This window comes from Chelonoidis abingdonii, chromosome 7, assembly GCF_003597395.2.
Source record: "Chelonoidis abingdonii isolate Lonesome George chromosome 7, CheloAbing_2.0, whole genome shotgun sequence".
Taxonomy (NCBI): domain Eukaryota; kingdom Metazoa; phylum Chordata; order Testudines; family Testudinidae; genus Chelonoidis; species Chelonoidis abingdonii.
The window spans coordinates 11545716-11562509 of record NC_133775.1 but is presented as its reverse complement, the minus strand read 5'-3'; the positions used below and the strand labels follow the sequence as shown (position 1 = coordinate 11562509).

Genomic DNA, 16794 nt, shown 5'->3' with positions numbered 1-16794 from the left:
CTCGCCCTCGCCCTCGCCCGCCTCCGTCCCTCTCCCCACCCCCGCATGGAGCTAACCTGACACCCCTCCACTCCCCCTCACACAGGGCCAGGGCTGACTCCAGCCGTTGACCTGAGCCTCCCCCCGACCTATGCAGGGCTGGCCTGAGCTGCTTGCCCAAGATTCCCCCTCAAGGGGCTGGCCAAGCTGCTTGCCCCACACTCGAGCCATCCCTCCCCTGCCCACGTGGGGATAGCATCACCACTCCACGTTCCTCCGCACTCCTACTTTTTGACAGAAGTGGGCATTTGTCCTGCTTGGTCTTGACCCCTTATGTGGTTTAAAACTAGGGTGACCAGATATCCCGATTTTATAGGGACAGTCCTGATATTTGGGGCTTTTTCTTATATAGGTTCCTATTACCCCCCACCCTTTGTCCCGATTTTTCACACTTGCTGTCTGGTCACCCTAGTTAAAACATACCTCATTAGGCCTCTTTGAGCTCTGTGTTGCACAGCAGCTTCAACAAGGAGGGGTTAACGGTCAAGCCATTTATTCAACCCCTAGAGTCTGGGGGCTAGCAGGGTTTTCCAGGTAAAAAAAAAACGCAGGAGCTTGGGGCTGGAACTAGTAACTATGGGTTAAGCAGTGAGTTTGGTGTGAGAGCTTTGAAAGAAACAGAGCAAGACACTTACTTCACCCTTGTTTGAAGGAACTGGACTTAGGTATTCATTTAGTGTAATTTATTTACAAATACATGACTCCATATCATCAATTTCTGCTCCAGGAGGGAAACTGAATTGCTATGCCAGGAATTCAACTACTCTTTGGCAAAGGGGGGAATAACATGTAGTGTTTTATAGTGATTAAGGCAATAGTATATGTATAGTATAGTGGAAATTGATCTCTTGGATCCTAGATTACAAAATTTAATTTCCTATTCAAGTGTGGAGGGGGATCTAGGTATGGGGTGAGAGGTTTCTGTGTGGGGCAATCTGGGTGCAGGTGGCTTAGTGGGAGATCTGGATGCGCAGGGGCTTGTTGTGGGGTTCTGGGTGCAGGGGCAATGGGTCTCTGGAGGGGATCCAGGTAAAGGTGGTTGGGGCTCAGTGGGGGAAGGGAGTCTGGGTGTGGGGAGATGGGGCTTGGTGGGGGGGTCTGAGTGTGGGGAGCTCAGAGGGGCGTCCAGGTGCCAGGGGAGTGGGGCTTGATGGGGTGGGGTTTCAGGTACAGCTGGTTGGGGGATCAGTGGGGTGGGGGTCTGGATATGAGGGGGCTCAGAGTGGTCCAGGTGTAGGGCGGTAAGCCTTGTCAGGGTGAAGGTTCGATGGGCCTGCTTAATAGAGGTGCCTCAGCTGATGCCGAGGGGATGCCACGTGTGGGCTTCTGCTCCCCCCCCATTCCCCTATCCCCTTTTCTTCTCCATTCCCATCCCCACACTCCCATATTCCCCTCCCCCTGCCCTATTCCACTCCTCCACCTTCCCCCTGCCTCTTCCCCCGCCCCCTCACTCTTCCCACCTCCCCTTACCAAGCCCCACCACAGGCACTCATTTTTGCACAGAAAAGAGAAAGGGAGAACAACTGGCACTAGGACCCAGGAGACGTCGTTCAGCTGCAGAGTCAGCGGAGCCCAGACACAGCCTTCTTCAGCTGGGTGGCTCTGCTCTTGCAGAAATGAGCAGGGGTGGGAGGAAAAGTGACAGGTAACAGAGGTAAGATATAACATATAACCTTATCTGTTTTGTCACAGACTTTCAGTACAAAACAAACAAACAAAAAAACCACGAAATTTCTTATCCTTGATATATTGTCTGAATCCACTGGACCGTACACCACTGCCAACCTCCAGATCATAGCCTCTTCCAGAGCCAGGAACTGATCTGAAGATTCCTAATCTCAAAAATTTTAGTGATATCAGGCAAATAGTTGTGTAACCCAATAGCAAAGTATGTCAAGTTCTCCTTTAGTGACTGGTCCATATAGTCATGGTTTCTGATGGGAAACTGAAGACCCAGCATTCAAATTTTACTGATAGCCCATGTAAAGATCTTTTTGGTTGCATATTTGGTTTTCCTGTTTTTTGTTTTTATAAATCTCTAACAAAAATAAAAGTCAACTGGTTTATTTAACTGAGAATATATCCTTAAAAACAAGTTATTCATTTAAAAAAAAGTTATAATTTATCAATTATAGCATGTGCAACAAAATAAAGGTGTTCCACATTTCTATGTAATTTCTCACACATGTTGATCGCTTCTTTCACCTGTGCTAGGAAGCGAGTCTGAGACGTAAGCTCTTGTATCAGAGGCCTGATCTAAAGTGGTGGTTAAAGCTTTGCTGACATAGCAAAATCAGGCTGTGAGCAAGAGGAAGGCCTTGCTCACAGAATCTGGCAAGAACAGGGCTGATATTGCAGAAACACACATTGCTAGGAGGTGGTAGGCACAAAGCACTCAAGTAAACACATTCCAGAAGGGTGGTACCAGAACACTTCAATATCAGTAGGTTCCTTAAAAATAACAGGAACATGCTGACCCATCCTAAAAATAAGGTCAAGATGACAGAATGATGGATAGAGGTGTTTTGATCAAACCAACATGTACAAGATAATGGGTGGTAACAACCCATGTCAGGGGGCAGTAACTGTCGGAGGGGGAACATGCAACTTGTTTGTATTGGGATATAAAATGAAGTCTCAGAGCGAGTGTCTTTGGCTGGCCTAGGGAATAAGGGAAAGTCCTGCCACTAACTGAGCTACTCCATTGCAACGGGCATACATGTGTTAGTGTACCTGTAACCATTGAGCCAGGGCATTAAGACCATGCTTCGTTAATAAACCTGACCAAGTTTCTTTGCTGTGGTTATTGGGCAGTTTGATCAAGGTCTGCTGTGCCAACTATTTGTGCAGAGCTGAGACAGTACTCTGAAAAAAACACACACAGATGCAGTCAAACATCTAATGACATCACCCACAAGCTTGTTTGAAGGTTGAGAGATTTGCATTTAACTGGTCATTTCCAGATTTCTTACATTTAAAACTTTTTTTTTTTTTTTAGATAAAAAAAGATGTAAAATTTCTGTAAAGAAAGTAACATTTTTAGGTGTTAGTAGATTCCATTGAAACACACTTGCAACATTAAAATTTGTAAGAGGTTTCTTTTTGGTGGGGAAATTTTCTTCTTTTGTAGAACTCTGTCAGAATAAAATTAAAGATTATTATATCCATTTTACACTGCATGAATCAGAATAATGTTCTAGCCTGGCAATGTAGAGACCTTAAAATGGACTGCCACTTTAAGGCCCGTTTATTCTGCCAATGTGGTGTAAAGCAGCCTTGATGTAAATTAAAATCAAGTTCCAAGAATCTATACACTCCGACAGCTCTCAAGAGGCTCACCAAAGTAGAGCTCCCCTACTAGAGACTTTGAGTCCATAATAAGTTTTGGGGTAGGGAGAGGAAAAAAAGATCCATGGCACTGAGAAAGAGGACAATGGATGGTGGAGGGGAATGCAGTGGAAGTCTTATCCAAAATGAAAACTTTAAGCATGTTAAATGTGTAAAGGGTTTAACATGGTTAAGACTCCACCTTTCTTGTTTGCCTCTTTGTCTCCCTTGAACCCTCTCCATGCTTTTGATCTCCTGCACCCTCTTCTCCTCCTTCCCTGTGTCCTGTAAAATATGTACAGTAACAAACCAAACTGAAGGAGGATCGATTTCTTTCTGGGGAAGCTACAGGATATTGACAAATCTAATGTATAATGGTAAAACAGATTATACTTGAAGTGATAGGTTCAAATGTGGGTTTGGGAGCTGACTCACAGAAAAGCCTAGGCTGATCTACAGAAATAATTTCAGATGTTCTTGGCCTCCTATCTGGGCAACAATCCTCACTCTTCTTGAATTGCAAGTCTCAACTGAACCAGGAGGGAGCAGATTAGCTTGTAAGGATCATGCTGTTTATAAAAAAAAAAATTCCTCTCTCACCCCTATGGGTGGTATGTGTCTTCCTCAACCTTGGGTCCTCTACCAGAGGCCTGGGAGTTTGAGGGTTCTGCGCAGTATCTTAGCTGTTCCTAGCACTGCACTCTTCTGGACAGAGAGCTCTGATGTTGTTCCTGGGATCTGTTGGAGCCACTCACCCAGCTTAGGAGTCACAGCCCCGAGTGCTCCTACCACCACTGGGACCACTTTGGCCTTCACTTTCCACATCCTCTCTAGTTCCTCTTTCAGGCCCTGGTACTTCTCCAGCTTCTCATATTCCTTCTTCCTGATGTTGCTGTCACTTGGCACTGCTATATCTATCACCACCGCTGTCTTCTGGTCCTTGTCTATTACCACGATGTCTGGTTGATTGGCCAGTACCTGCCTGTCCGTCTGGATCTGGAAGTCCCACAGAATCTTAGCCCTGCTATTCTCCACAACCTTCTGTGGAATCTCCCATCTGGTCTTGGGAGGGTCTAGCCCATACGCTGTGCAGATGTTCCTGTACACAATGCCAGCCACTTGGTGGTGCCGTTCAGTGTATGCTGTTCCTGCCTGCATCTTACATCCTGCCACTATGTGTTGGACTGTCTCTGAGGCCTCTCTGCACAGTCTGCACCTTGGGTCCTCTCTAGTGTGGTAGACCCCTGCTTCAATGGATCTGGTGCTCAGTGCCTGTTCCTGTGCTGCTATGATCAGTGCCTCAGTGCTGTCTTTTAGTCCAGCCCTTTCCAGCCACTGGTAGGATTTCCCAATGTCAGCCACCTCAGCTATCTGTCGATGGTACATCCCATGCAGGGTCTTGTCTTGCCATGGCACTTCTTCTGCTTGGTCTTCCTCCCATGTCTGCTGCTGCCTCAGGCATTCTCTCAGCAGCTCATCTTTGGGGGCCATCTTACTGATGTACTCCTGGATGTTCCGGGTTTCATCCAGGACAGTGGCTTTGACGCTCACCAAGCCCCGCCCGCCTTCTTTCCGGCTGGTATACAGTCTCTGGGTGTTGGACTTGGGGTGGAAACCTCCGTGCATTGTGAGGAGCTTCCGGGTCTTCACATCGGCAGCCTCCATGTCCTCCTTTGGCCAGCTCACTATACCGGCAGGGTATCTGATGACCGGCAGGGCGTATCTGTTGATGGCGTGGATCTTGTTCTTCCCACTGAGCTGGCTCTTCAGGACCTGTCTTATCCTTTGGTGATACTTGGATGTTGCTGTCTTCCTTGCCTCCTCATCGTGGTTTCCATGTGACTGTGGGACGCCAAGGTACTTGTAGCTGGTCTGTATGTCTGCTATGTGGCCCGCTGGTAGTTCCACCCCATCAGTCTTGACTACCTTCCCTCTCTTCACTACCATCCGGCCACACTTCTCCAGTCCGAATGACATCCCGATATCCTCACTGTAGATCCGCGTCAGGTGGATTAGCGAGTCGATGTCTCGTTCATTCTTAGCATACAGCTTGATGTCATCCATGTAGAGGAGGTGGCTGATGGTAGTTCCACTCCTGAACCTGTACCCGTATCCAGTCCTTGTGATTATCTGGCTGAGGGGGTTTAAGCCTATGCAGAACAGCAGCGGGGACAGTGCATCACCTTGGTATATGCCGCACTTGATGGCCACTTGTGCAAGCTGCCTTGAGTTGACTTCCAGTGTTGTCTTCCATAGTCCCATTGAGTTCTTGAGGAAGGTCCTTAGTGTCCTGTTGACTTTGTATAGCGCCAGACATTCACAGATCCACGTGTGCGGCATTGAGTCATAGGCTTTCCTGTAGTCAATCCAGGCTGTGCTCAGATTGGTCTGTCTAGACCTTGAGTCTTGGGCGACTGCTCTATCTATGAGCAACTGGTGTTTTGAGCCTCTGGTGTTGTTCCCAATGCCCTTCTGAGCTGTGCTCATGTACTGGCCCATGTGGTCCTGTAGCTTGGCAGCTATGATGCCTGATAAGACTTTCCATGTTGTGGGGAGGCAGGTTATTGGCCGGTAGTTGGCCGGTTCTGTCCCCTTGCAGGGGTCTTTCATGATCAGCACTGTCTTTCCTTGTGTTAGCCAGTTTGGGTGGGAGCCTGCTGCTAGCAGCTGGTTCATCTGTGCTGCTAGGCGTTCATGCACTGCTGTTAGTTTCTTTAGCCAGTAGGTGTGGATCATGTCTGGTCCAGGTGCTGTCCAGCTCTTCATGTTCTTGACCCGCTGCTGGATGTCTTCTACTGTGATGGTGACTGGTTTCTGTTCTGGGAGATTGCTGTGCTCTGTTCTCAGGTCCTGCAGCCACTTTGCACTGGTGTTATGAGTCTTCTCTTTCTCCCATATGTTCTTCCAGTACTGTTCAGTTTCTGCTGCTGGTGGCTCTGCTGTTATTGTGTTGTTGCACTGCAGTTGGGAGTACACCTTGGATGGTTCCTTGGAGAACAGGGCATTTACTTTTTTGGCCTCTGCTTCTCTAGTGTATCTCCTTAGCCTGGTAGCCAGTGCTGTGAGCCTTTGTTTAGCAGTCTCTAGGGCTTCAGATGGAGTCAGGCCCTTGTATTTTTTCAGTAGCCGAGTCTTATCCTTAGTCTCTACACCCTTCTGTAGTTCCACCAGCTGACTAACTTCTCTCCGAGTCGCCTTGATCTTATCCTCCAACCTCATTTTCCAGGGTGGGTACATACTGTTGTTCTTCTTGATCGTGTAGCCAAGCATCTCCAGGATTACAGAGGCTGTAGCGTATACCAGTTCATTGGTTTGAGTTATGGTGGTAGTAGGGATTGTCATGAGGGCTCTATGGGCATCTTCTAACATACTATCTGATGGTACTTCTCCACTGAGCCTTGGTAATCGGTCTCGAGGATTGACTGTAGCTAGTTTCTCCATGATCTTATGCCTCATATCAGCTGCTGTGCTCTGCAATGGAGGGGGTGGCAGTGAAGTTTCAGCTTCAGGTGTGGGCTGCACATCCACTTGTTCTTCCAGGTCTTCTGGAATTTAATATAATAATATATAATTTGCATCTTGTCAAGATGAAGTCTTGCCAGTGTGTGCAACATTCAATAAAGTTAGTGCAGTTATTTACTTATACATATGAAATGTAAAGCAACGTGTTATTTCTTCTACCAGCAGCATACACTATTTTCAGGAGCTTCTTCTGAATCTCTTGAATGATGCTACATTAATCCTTAATTTCCCTTTTTCTAAGGAGGCTTCGGTGCCAATACCATAATCACCTGCTGCTCATGAGGGGCAGCACTGGTTCACCAAAAGATTTTGAGCTACCTAAGCATCTGCCCACTTCCCTCAGTACAGTGCCCAGGGCGAGCCCACAGGCCAGTCATACCCCTGTGGAGGACTGGGAAGCAGCCGCCAGGCTATAGGGGCCCAGACCCAGTCCCCAGCTGGAGAGAGGCCAAGGTCAGGTGGAGGCCAGAGTGGTTTGGTGATGGGGGGAGGCAGGCGGACGGGCACCTTCCCCCGAGCAGGCACCAGGGCCTAAGACAGAGCAGCCGGGCTGGGACTCCCAGTAAGCCCTGCTTGGCAAAGGACTTGTTGGCATGGGGCGAACCCCGCAGCCGGCTGCCTCGACACGGCAGGCTCGGAGCCACCTGTCCTGGGCTGGGGAGCGGGGGTGTGAGGCTAGGAGAGGAGCCCCCTGGAGACTGCACTGACAGGGGCCAATCATAGGCCCGTGGGCCCTTTAAATCCCTGGGGTGGGGGGGGGCAGAGGTTTCTTTACAGGTCAGCCACACCCCCTTTCCCTTGTAGTGGGGGTTCAGGGGCTGCCCCGCCTCGACCCCCCCCCCCGGGACGGGGGGGAGGTGCCGAGGTTGGAGGTGCCGCCATCCCCCTCTCTCCGGGCAGGCGGAGGTGTGAGTCCCCTCCCCCCCACAATGCAGTGCGCGGCGCGGCTGACATGGCGGCCGGGCCGGATTGAGCCGCTCGCATCGGGGCCTCCAGAGCCGGGCATGGGGGGGGCGCAGCCTCAGCGCCCCTAGGGCAGCAGCAGCCAGGTACCGGGCTCGGGGCGTAGGGGAGGCTCCTGGGAGCCCCGAGGCTTTCCGAGGCGGCCGCTGCTCCCCTCCTTGCTCCTGGGCTCCCCCCTCTGCTGGGGGTGGCGGCTCCTGGGGACCCTTCCCCGCCGGGGCTCCCGCTTACCTGGCACGTTCCCGTCGGCGCTTTGCTCCCGATGCCCGCCGGTGGTGGGACTCGTCCTGCCCACCGCCGCTGCTCCCGCTGGGGAGGCTCCGCAGTTTCTCTTCCTGCTTCTGGCCTCTCTCCTTGGCGGCGGGGGGAGGGTGTAAATCCCTGTGGAGGGGCAGGTGCGGGCGCTAAATAGCCCCTGGGGGTGGGAGTCTGGGGCGGGCCTGCCATGGGAGATGTGACAGACAGATAGCCTTAGCAGTGCTCTGCCTTTCCCCAGTCTCCTCCATTCAAAGGGGGCAGTGGCTGGGGAAAGGAGACTGGTAGCCCCATTCTAGAGCTGGGGAAGCTGAGGTGAAGCAACTTGCCCAAGGTCACACAGGAAGTCCGTGTCAGATCCCCAGTGCAAAAAAAGCTCCCAGCTCCTGATCCTTGGCTATAGCCATGGTGCTATGCTTCATGTTTATTAATATATTACTCTTTTACAGATATGCTTTCATATCCTGTTCAAGTGATTGTTTTCCTCCTTACTTGATCTCAGTGTATGTTTGAGAAGTAACAGAATTGTTCATGTTTCACATTGCCTAGGAAGAATCCCGCGGGGGGGCCCCCCCGTTGGCCATTCTTCCTTGGGTATATCTTGACAGGTAAAAAGGGTGTGTGTTTCAGTCGTGTTTACTTAGCATGACAGAATAGTCTTATTAAGATGCAAGCTAACGTGTTTGAAGCCGTGTTAGCTGGCCATGTTGCAGTCTGGGTTCCCCCACTATACTGTAACACAGCCAGTGAATGCAACTTCAAACTTATTAGCCTGCATCTTAACATGACTTTTTAGTTGTGTTAAACAAACTCAGTTGAAAAACTTACACTTTTGCTCATCAAGACAGCGCTTTCTTGAATTTTAACCTCCATGGTAATTCATTATTTTAATGTTACATTTGGAAGATAAACTGTTGGGGGCAGGCTTTATGTGGTTTGTAAGCTGGCATAATTCCCTGCTTTCTTCTTAGCCAGTGGCATTGTATTTTAATCAGTTTAGGATTTCCCCTTGTATGCTCTAATATCCTAGGAATTTTAGTGACAGTTACTGCACTCTGGTGCTACTTGTAAGGTTTTAAGAACCATAATAGCTGTTTCTAAATCATGTACTAAAGTTTTGCAGGTAATGGAGTGGAAGGGATCTTTCTTTCCTAAAGTATATAGTCATCCATCCTACAAGACCTCAATATTCCTTGCAAACTGTACACAGGGATCACTTTAGCTACTCTTTTCCTGCCGTTATGTTGGCTTAAAATAGGTACAAATGCAGCTGAATGAATGAATACATGCTTTTGCCATATGTAGAGGATTTGTCAATTGGCTGAAAATGTCAGGTTACTTTGAGCCTTCTTTTAAAGATGTCTCAAAAAGTAGCAGTAAACACTGAAGATAAAGCAAAACAGGCAGATGTAGATTTATTTTCTGAAATATTGAGTTAATCATTAGAAAGGGACTGTCATATGAGATACAATATTAAATTATATTTAAACATGGTTTTAATAACCTTGCATGTGCTGTCTCACACTACTTCATGCTGATTTGGGTTTCTGGACAATATGCATTAGATCCAGGATTCCTCCCTTCTGTTTGAATCTACTGAGAAGTCATAATGTTTCTGATTTTCAGTGTTACTTGTGTTCGTAACTCAGGTGGGTGCTTCTGATAATCCAGCCCTAAATGGTTATGACATTATTTCTATGATGAGGGGTGACCCACCCAGCCACAGAAGTATGACTTAATTGCATCATCTGGCAGAAGAAGCTAAGTTTGGAGGAAGAGATCTCTTATCCAAACATATCAGCAATTTCACCTCCTGCAAAGTACTGCTTTTTGTGTAATAGTTCTGCCAAACCTACTGCAGTATGAAAGTCCCCCTATAAAGGTGATTTTTTTGGGTGAAGTTATGGCTGCCCAGTGCATGTAGGAGGAGTGGGAACAGGGAGTCCCTTTCTCCACATAGTATACCTCCAAAACCTCCATAGGAGCCAGTCATGATTTGGCTGTCTGCACTCTGTAAACCAGGGGTCAGCAACCTTTCAGAAGCGGTGTGCCGAGTCTTCATTTATTCACTGTAATTTAAGATCTCGAGTGCCAGTAATACAGTTTAACATTTTTAGAAAGTCTCTTTCTATCAGTCTATAATATATAACTAAACTATTGTTTTATGTAAAGTAAATAAGGTTTTTAAAATGTTTAAGAAGCTTCATTTAAAATTAAATTAAAATGCAGAGCCCTCCGGACTGGTGGCCAGGACCCGGGCAGTGTGAATGCCACTGAAAATCAGCTTGCATGCCGCCTTTGGCATGTGTGCCATAGGTTGCCTACCGCTGCTGTAAACAAACACATGGAAGGAAGGTGCCTGCAGTACTGAATTACTCGTAAGGGGTATCTGGATAGTCAGGGGACAAGGCCATGGTGGTCTTGTTCTACCTATGCAGAGAAGAATGCATGGAGATCTGTTTTGGGAAGAGTTTCAAAAGGGGGAGTGGGGGCACAATTTGCCAATGAGCACATTTCCCTCCAACACCCCTGAAAGCAAAACACCTCCAGCCACTGCCTCTTGTGAGTTGGATTTCTTCTGCTCTGTCGTGGCTCTGCCTGTAGAATAATAATTTTGCTTTTTGTAGTCACAGTGTTCTTTTTATAAGCCAGTGCAAAAACTTGTACAGCTGTGAGTAGATCCTAATGTTTTCTAGGTATTGGAGTATTGGTCTTCAGTATTCTTTTCTAAATTTCAAAGTTTCTCTCTGTTATCATTGTCCCTGTCCCACTGAATGAACTGTAGAAGAGTTTAGCATAAATTACTAACCACACACAAATTAAAGTCCTGATCGTGCCACTGGCTCATATGGACCCAGGTGCAGGATCAAAGTCTAAAGTATTACTCAATATTTATACTTCTTTTTACGCATTACCAGTCAGTGTACTGATACAGCCTAAACTATGAGTTGGTGGTAGTCACAAATTGTGTTTAACTTGTGGATAATTCAATAATTTTCTCTTGAACTTTGCAGTATTATAATTTACAAAGTTATTGTACACTGTCCTTTGACTGTAATGATCCTGCAAGTAAACCCAGCTTTTTTATTCAAAATCACACATGTACAATTGTATATACAGTACATGGTTTCTAATTAGCCCCCTTTGGCTATGATGTTACAAAAAGCCTATACTAGAACTAATTTTGTCTGCAGATGAAATTCAATCAATTTCCATTATGAAATCAGCTGTCTTTTTGTGTTACAGTGAGGCTGACAATAATAGCTGATATTTCTAAATGCAACTATTGTGAAGCAAGGCTGAGGTAAAAGCCTTTTATAAACACTTTTTAAAATATAAAATTGGCAGTGATAAATAGCTTCAAAATTTCTTTCTTTACTAAAATAAGTGTTGTTTTGTGAGACTGCTATCAATAGTTTGCAGACTGCCAAGGCTCGGTCTGTATACTGAAGTGTTTTAACATATTCTCGTCACAGCTTTTCTACCATACAGATTCCTATGCCAAAACCATGTCAACTGCTTATGGTTATTTCTAAAGTATTACATAGTTTGTGGAGTGCTTTGAAGACAAAGTGCTGTCCTGTTTAAATGGTGTGGTAGAATGCATTCCTGAAACTTATAAAATACATACATATTTTACTGACATTATTACAATAATACTTAGCACTTACAGGGTCTGATCCAAAGCCTACGAAAGTCAGTGGGTCCATTGATTTTAATGGGCTCTGGATCATGCTCATAGTGTTTTTCCATCTGCACAATACCATAGCCAAATGAACTGTAACTTATGTTCACAACACCCCTCTATGATAGGGAAATATTTTTAGCTTCATTTTACAGGTGGTGAAACTGAGAGAGAGATTGTGACTTGCCCAGCTGCAGTGAGAATTGTTAGCAATGCAGGAACTAGAGTTTAGGAGTCCCCATCTGTTGGTTCTGTGCTGAGACCACACCGCTCTCTCTCTCTGACTTGTTCTTCTTTACCTAGTATGAAGAATGACAACTCAAAAAAAGTTTGTCTTTGCAAATAGAAGTAACTTGTAGTAAGCATATCTTGTAAATGATGACTGTCCTATATTCTTTAGAGATTTCAGGAAACAATCTTAATGCTTGTACCATATCTAACTGCTAAATTTGGCATCAAACAACATTGTTTTATTTACATCAAGCCAGGGCCAATAGGCAGCCGTATAATGCAGGTATAAAGAATTTGATCCATGCTGAAACTTTGCATGGAATTTTTTCTATCAAAGTCTGAACTTGTAACAATACTGCCAAAACTATTTGCCCTCAGAGTTAGGGTTGTAATGCTGTTAAAATGATAACTTCTTACTGGATTTATTGTAATGACAAATCTTACACATAATACATTATGCACATTGCATTCTCCTTCTACTCTTCCTGTTTCTTAAATATTGTTTTTTCTCATAGAAACAGTACTCTAATGTGTTGTCTCTCAGCATTTACATTCATTAACTAAAAAATACCTATGTCCTGGGTTTATTGGGGGTGAGTCCTGAAATGTAAAGAGCTGCAGTCACCAGTAGCCACTGACAGTGCCTCTTTGAATTTTACATCTCCCAAATTTTGGTTTCATAACCTAATCCAGATCTAATTATATGAATGGAGATTTAACTGCTCTCAACTGTATGATAAGAAATACTTTGACTGTTGTCATAAAGTATGATAGAAGTTTGAATGGTTTGTATAGGCACCCAGGCACAAGTGTAGACCAAGGCCATATACAGTCTGGACACACAGTCCATTTCATCCTCCTCCCCACCCTCCCCCCAAGCATGTTGGTACAACAAAATCAGATACAAGATGTAAAGTTTTAAAAGGATAGTTAAAGGTAGTTTAAGTGCAAAATGTAACTTTTTTTGCCGGGGGGGGGGGGTGAGGTGGGGTGGAAGATTTTACAAAATGCTAGAAATGTCTCCATGACATGTAATAAATCAATAAAAAGAGCTTTTCATACTTTTTGGATTAAACATTTCTCTGCAGTTTAAAGACTTTATATGCTAATACCAACTTAGAGCCAAGAAGTGAAATTTACAAGCTGTCAAGAAACAAAAGTGAAAATGTCTAGTTCTTTCATTGTGCAAGCCAAATGAATTGTAAAAATGGAGAAAAGTAAATTAGATTTTATAAAGTCTGTCAATTATAGTAATGTAAGGAAGTATCTTTTAAAGAATTTGTTTTATATGATTTTTTAAAGTTGTATTATTCAGTTTACGTTGTAGTTAGAAAATCTAAGTACTCTTGAGTAGGTGTTGCCTCTGAAATATTCACCTTTTTGCAGCCTAGAAAATACCCAAGTCTTAAGGGCTGCCCACTTGTTTTCTCTTATAATTGTCCCAGAGATAAAACACTGCTGTACTTTGGCCATAATTAACTTAATTTTGGTTATATTCTCTCTGTCAATATGTAACATTATTACAGCATTCAAGTTCTTGTGCTATGAGGGTCGAGGTCTTTTAAATGAGACAAAAAAATCCAGCTGAAGGCAATCTAAGGAAATGTATGGTTATCTTGATTAATATAATTTAATATTGAATATATTTCATTGTCCTCTTTCCTAACTACTGCAGGAAAGTCTATTTGAGTGGCAACTTAGCTGTGGACTCATGTTTTCAAGGAATTCGACGTAGATCACCAAACTGGCTCATGGTAGTCACTGAATAGTCTTTAGCTAATGTAAAATAATGACTTTTGATCACTATCTTGTTGGATTTGAGGCGGTGACCTAATGGTGAAATTACTCCATTATCAGTCCCTTGAGCCATCCAGTCCCCACAACTAACAATGATGATTTAAATTAATTAAAAAATTAAAAGCTAATAAATAGTGGCCTGCTAAGATATGATCAGGCTTACTGCCAGTGTCTCTAGTGCTAGGAGCTATCTTGTTTTCAACTTTCTCTGCTATTTTTCTTTAATTTAGCAGCAGTTTTATGAACAAAGGAGAAAAGAGAGGCAAATTTATGTTTTCACATGATGATGGTGGACTTGTTATTCCACTCTAAAGATAAATATACAGTCCAAATTGGAATATCTGTCAAGCAAAGATAGATAAGGCTACATCACTATTCTGGAAAAATACTTTTTATTATTTATGTAGAAGCAAGGCAATTGCTAGAAATGAGTCTTGATTTTTAGTAAAAGCACAGAGCTGTTGCAGTATTGATAAGCACTCTTCAGTTATGTTGTTTAGAATACAAATTAAACTTCATATCTCTGATTTTTGGTATTGGTGTTGCTAGTAATAACCAATATTAATAGCTGTTAACTGTCAATGTGTTTTCAGGTTGTACTATAATTTACAGGTTCTGTTTCCAGTCAGCCTATGCAAGCTTTACTTCAGTGGCTTTTATCGCTAGTAGAAAGTCTATAAATTCAAGTATTTTTCAGGTGCATGAAAGTCAGAAACTGACTAGAAATAAGAATGAAACTGATTAGTCTATTTTAATGGTCCGAGATGAGAAAAATGCAAAATAAATAGTAATAGTTTAGATTTTTAAAATTATTTGAGTTTTAATCTAAAGTCTTGTTTGTAACATAGGAAATTCTAAAAAATAGAACTTTTTTTTAACCTGACATTGTTCATTTAACAGATATAACGTTTTCAGTAGTCATTGGCCACGTCTAGACTACGCGCCGGATCGGCGCGTTAAAATCGATTGCTCGGGGATCGAAATATCGGGTCTGGTCTGGACGCGATATCTCGATCCCAGAGCGTGCTTAGATCGATTCCGGAACTCCAGCTAGACGACCGGACTTCCGGATTTGACACAGCGAGCCGCGCGGATCGATCCCGTGCGGTGAAGACAGGTGAGTAAATCGATTTTAGATATTCGATTTCAGCTACACTATTCTCGTAGCTGAAATTGCGTATCTAAAATCGATTTAATCTCGTAGTGTAGACCTGGCCATTGTAGCAGTGCCTTGTGCCTGCCAACTGGTGGTCGAACACTAGAACAGATTTAGCATATTAGCAGGGTTCCCAGTGCCAGTTTGGATTTGCTGCTTGCATATTGTCTCAGCCAAGACTCAAAATGGGACTCTGGTGCTTCACAGGCAGCCATTCTATTAGGTGAGCCAAAAGGGAGAGAGCCAATAGGAATTGCAATAAACTCACTGTGGTTGGAAGTTTTGGTGTGTATATACTATGAAAAGGAGCTAAAGTCAGCTCTACATAGATTGCTTTGGTCAACTCTAGTATTCTAATTCCACAACACACCCTAATAACACAGAGCTGACCGACAGATGTCTTGAAGGATTTTTTCCACTAATATTAAATCTCAAAGAAAATCCTACGGAATTCAAAATTACAACAACTAAAAGCCAAAGGACAGCAGAGAAGGTGTGTAATATATGTTATATATGTTTGAGACATGTCTGTGAAATGAATGAAACATAGGAAAATTGTGACTGGGTTCTGATGATACCCAAACTTCTTGAGATTTATTGTAGAGCCACAAAATCCTGTGAGGCACTATAGCTTATAGTTCTCTGTGTAGTATTTTATCTCTCACTCTGGAGAGAGATTTTGAGAGAGGGAATGTAAAAGTATTAATTCTAAGCCCAGTGAGAATCACATTTACTGTCTTGGTTTTTTGGCCATTGGGCCAAGAGCTAGATGAAGTGTAATAACACTTTAATAGCTGGAAGTTGTAATATCAGTTCAGTGTATTTAAGAGAGAATCTTTTCTGCCTGTGCATTGGAATGAATTTGATAATCTGTAGTTCATTTCTTTGTTCATCTTGTCTGGCTTTATGTAAAAATGAAGTTGATGACTACTGAGGCTTAACTTGACAAGACCAATTTTTGACTTTATTTTTTTTTTAAATCTATATGCTCTAACATAATCAAATGAAAACAGTAATAATATGCATTCTGTTTATGGAGAAAGTTATAGCTGAAATATTGGAAAGTTATTATTCTTCCTTTTGCTCTTGAAGAGGTAAAATACACAGTAAATTAAAACTACTGTACATGCCTTGTAGATCTAGGCCCAAAATACAGTGTGATGGTGTTAGTTGAGTTTTTTTTTTTTAAGGTAAGGTTTTATAAAACCAGTCATATAAATACATGGTTTCCAACAGTTTCTAGTATGGAATTTAAACCTTCTCCTGAAGTGTTTGCTAGCCACAAAATACAAATTAATGAGTCAGAAAGTGAAAATGATTAGTCTGTTTTCAAGCTGAGAGTAATGCTGAAAGTAAAATATCATAAGTGACTAATAGTACATTAGCCTTTTACATGTTCAGTGTAGATAATCTGAGGTTTTATAACACATATAAGGAAATCTGGTTTTTACAAATATATAATTTTAACCTGATTGTTCCTTCCACTATAGTTTTTTAATGAAGTTTTGCATGAATTACAATGTAGTAAAATCTAGTGGTTTGAACTTAATTACCATTTAGTCCAGGGGTGGATAACCTGAGCCTGAGAAGAAGCCAGAATTTACCAGTGTACATTGCCAAAGAGCCACAGAAATACGTCAGCAGCCCCCCATCAGCCCTTCCCACCCTGTTCCCAGTGCCTCCCACCCACTGCATCCCATCCCTTCCCACACCTCCTGATCAGCTGTTTTGTGGCGTGCAGGAGGCTCTGGGAGGGGAAGGGGAGGAGCAAGGCCACGGCAGGCTGAGGTGAGGGTGTGGGGAAGGGGTGGAGTGGGGG

The 16794-nt window shown here is 43.9% G+C and overlaps 1 protein-coding gene across 2 annotated transcripts in view; it reads left to right on the top strand.

The window, feature by feature from the left end:
• The first annotated feature begins 7824 nt into the window (after positions 1 to 7824).
• Positions 7825 to 16794, top strand: part of TUT4 (terminal uridylyl transferase 4) — an 83432-nt gene continuing 74462 nt past the window's right edge. For both annotated transcript variants that reach the window (XM_075067613.1, XM_075067614.1), the window contains exon 1: positions 7825 to 7937. The gene's annotated coding sequence lies outside the window, so the exon portion shown is untranslated. The remainder of the gene's footprint in view (positions 7938 to 16794) is intronic.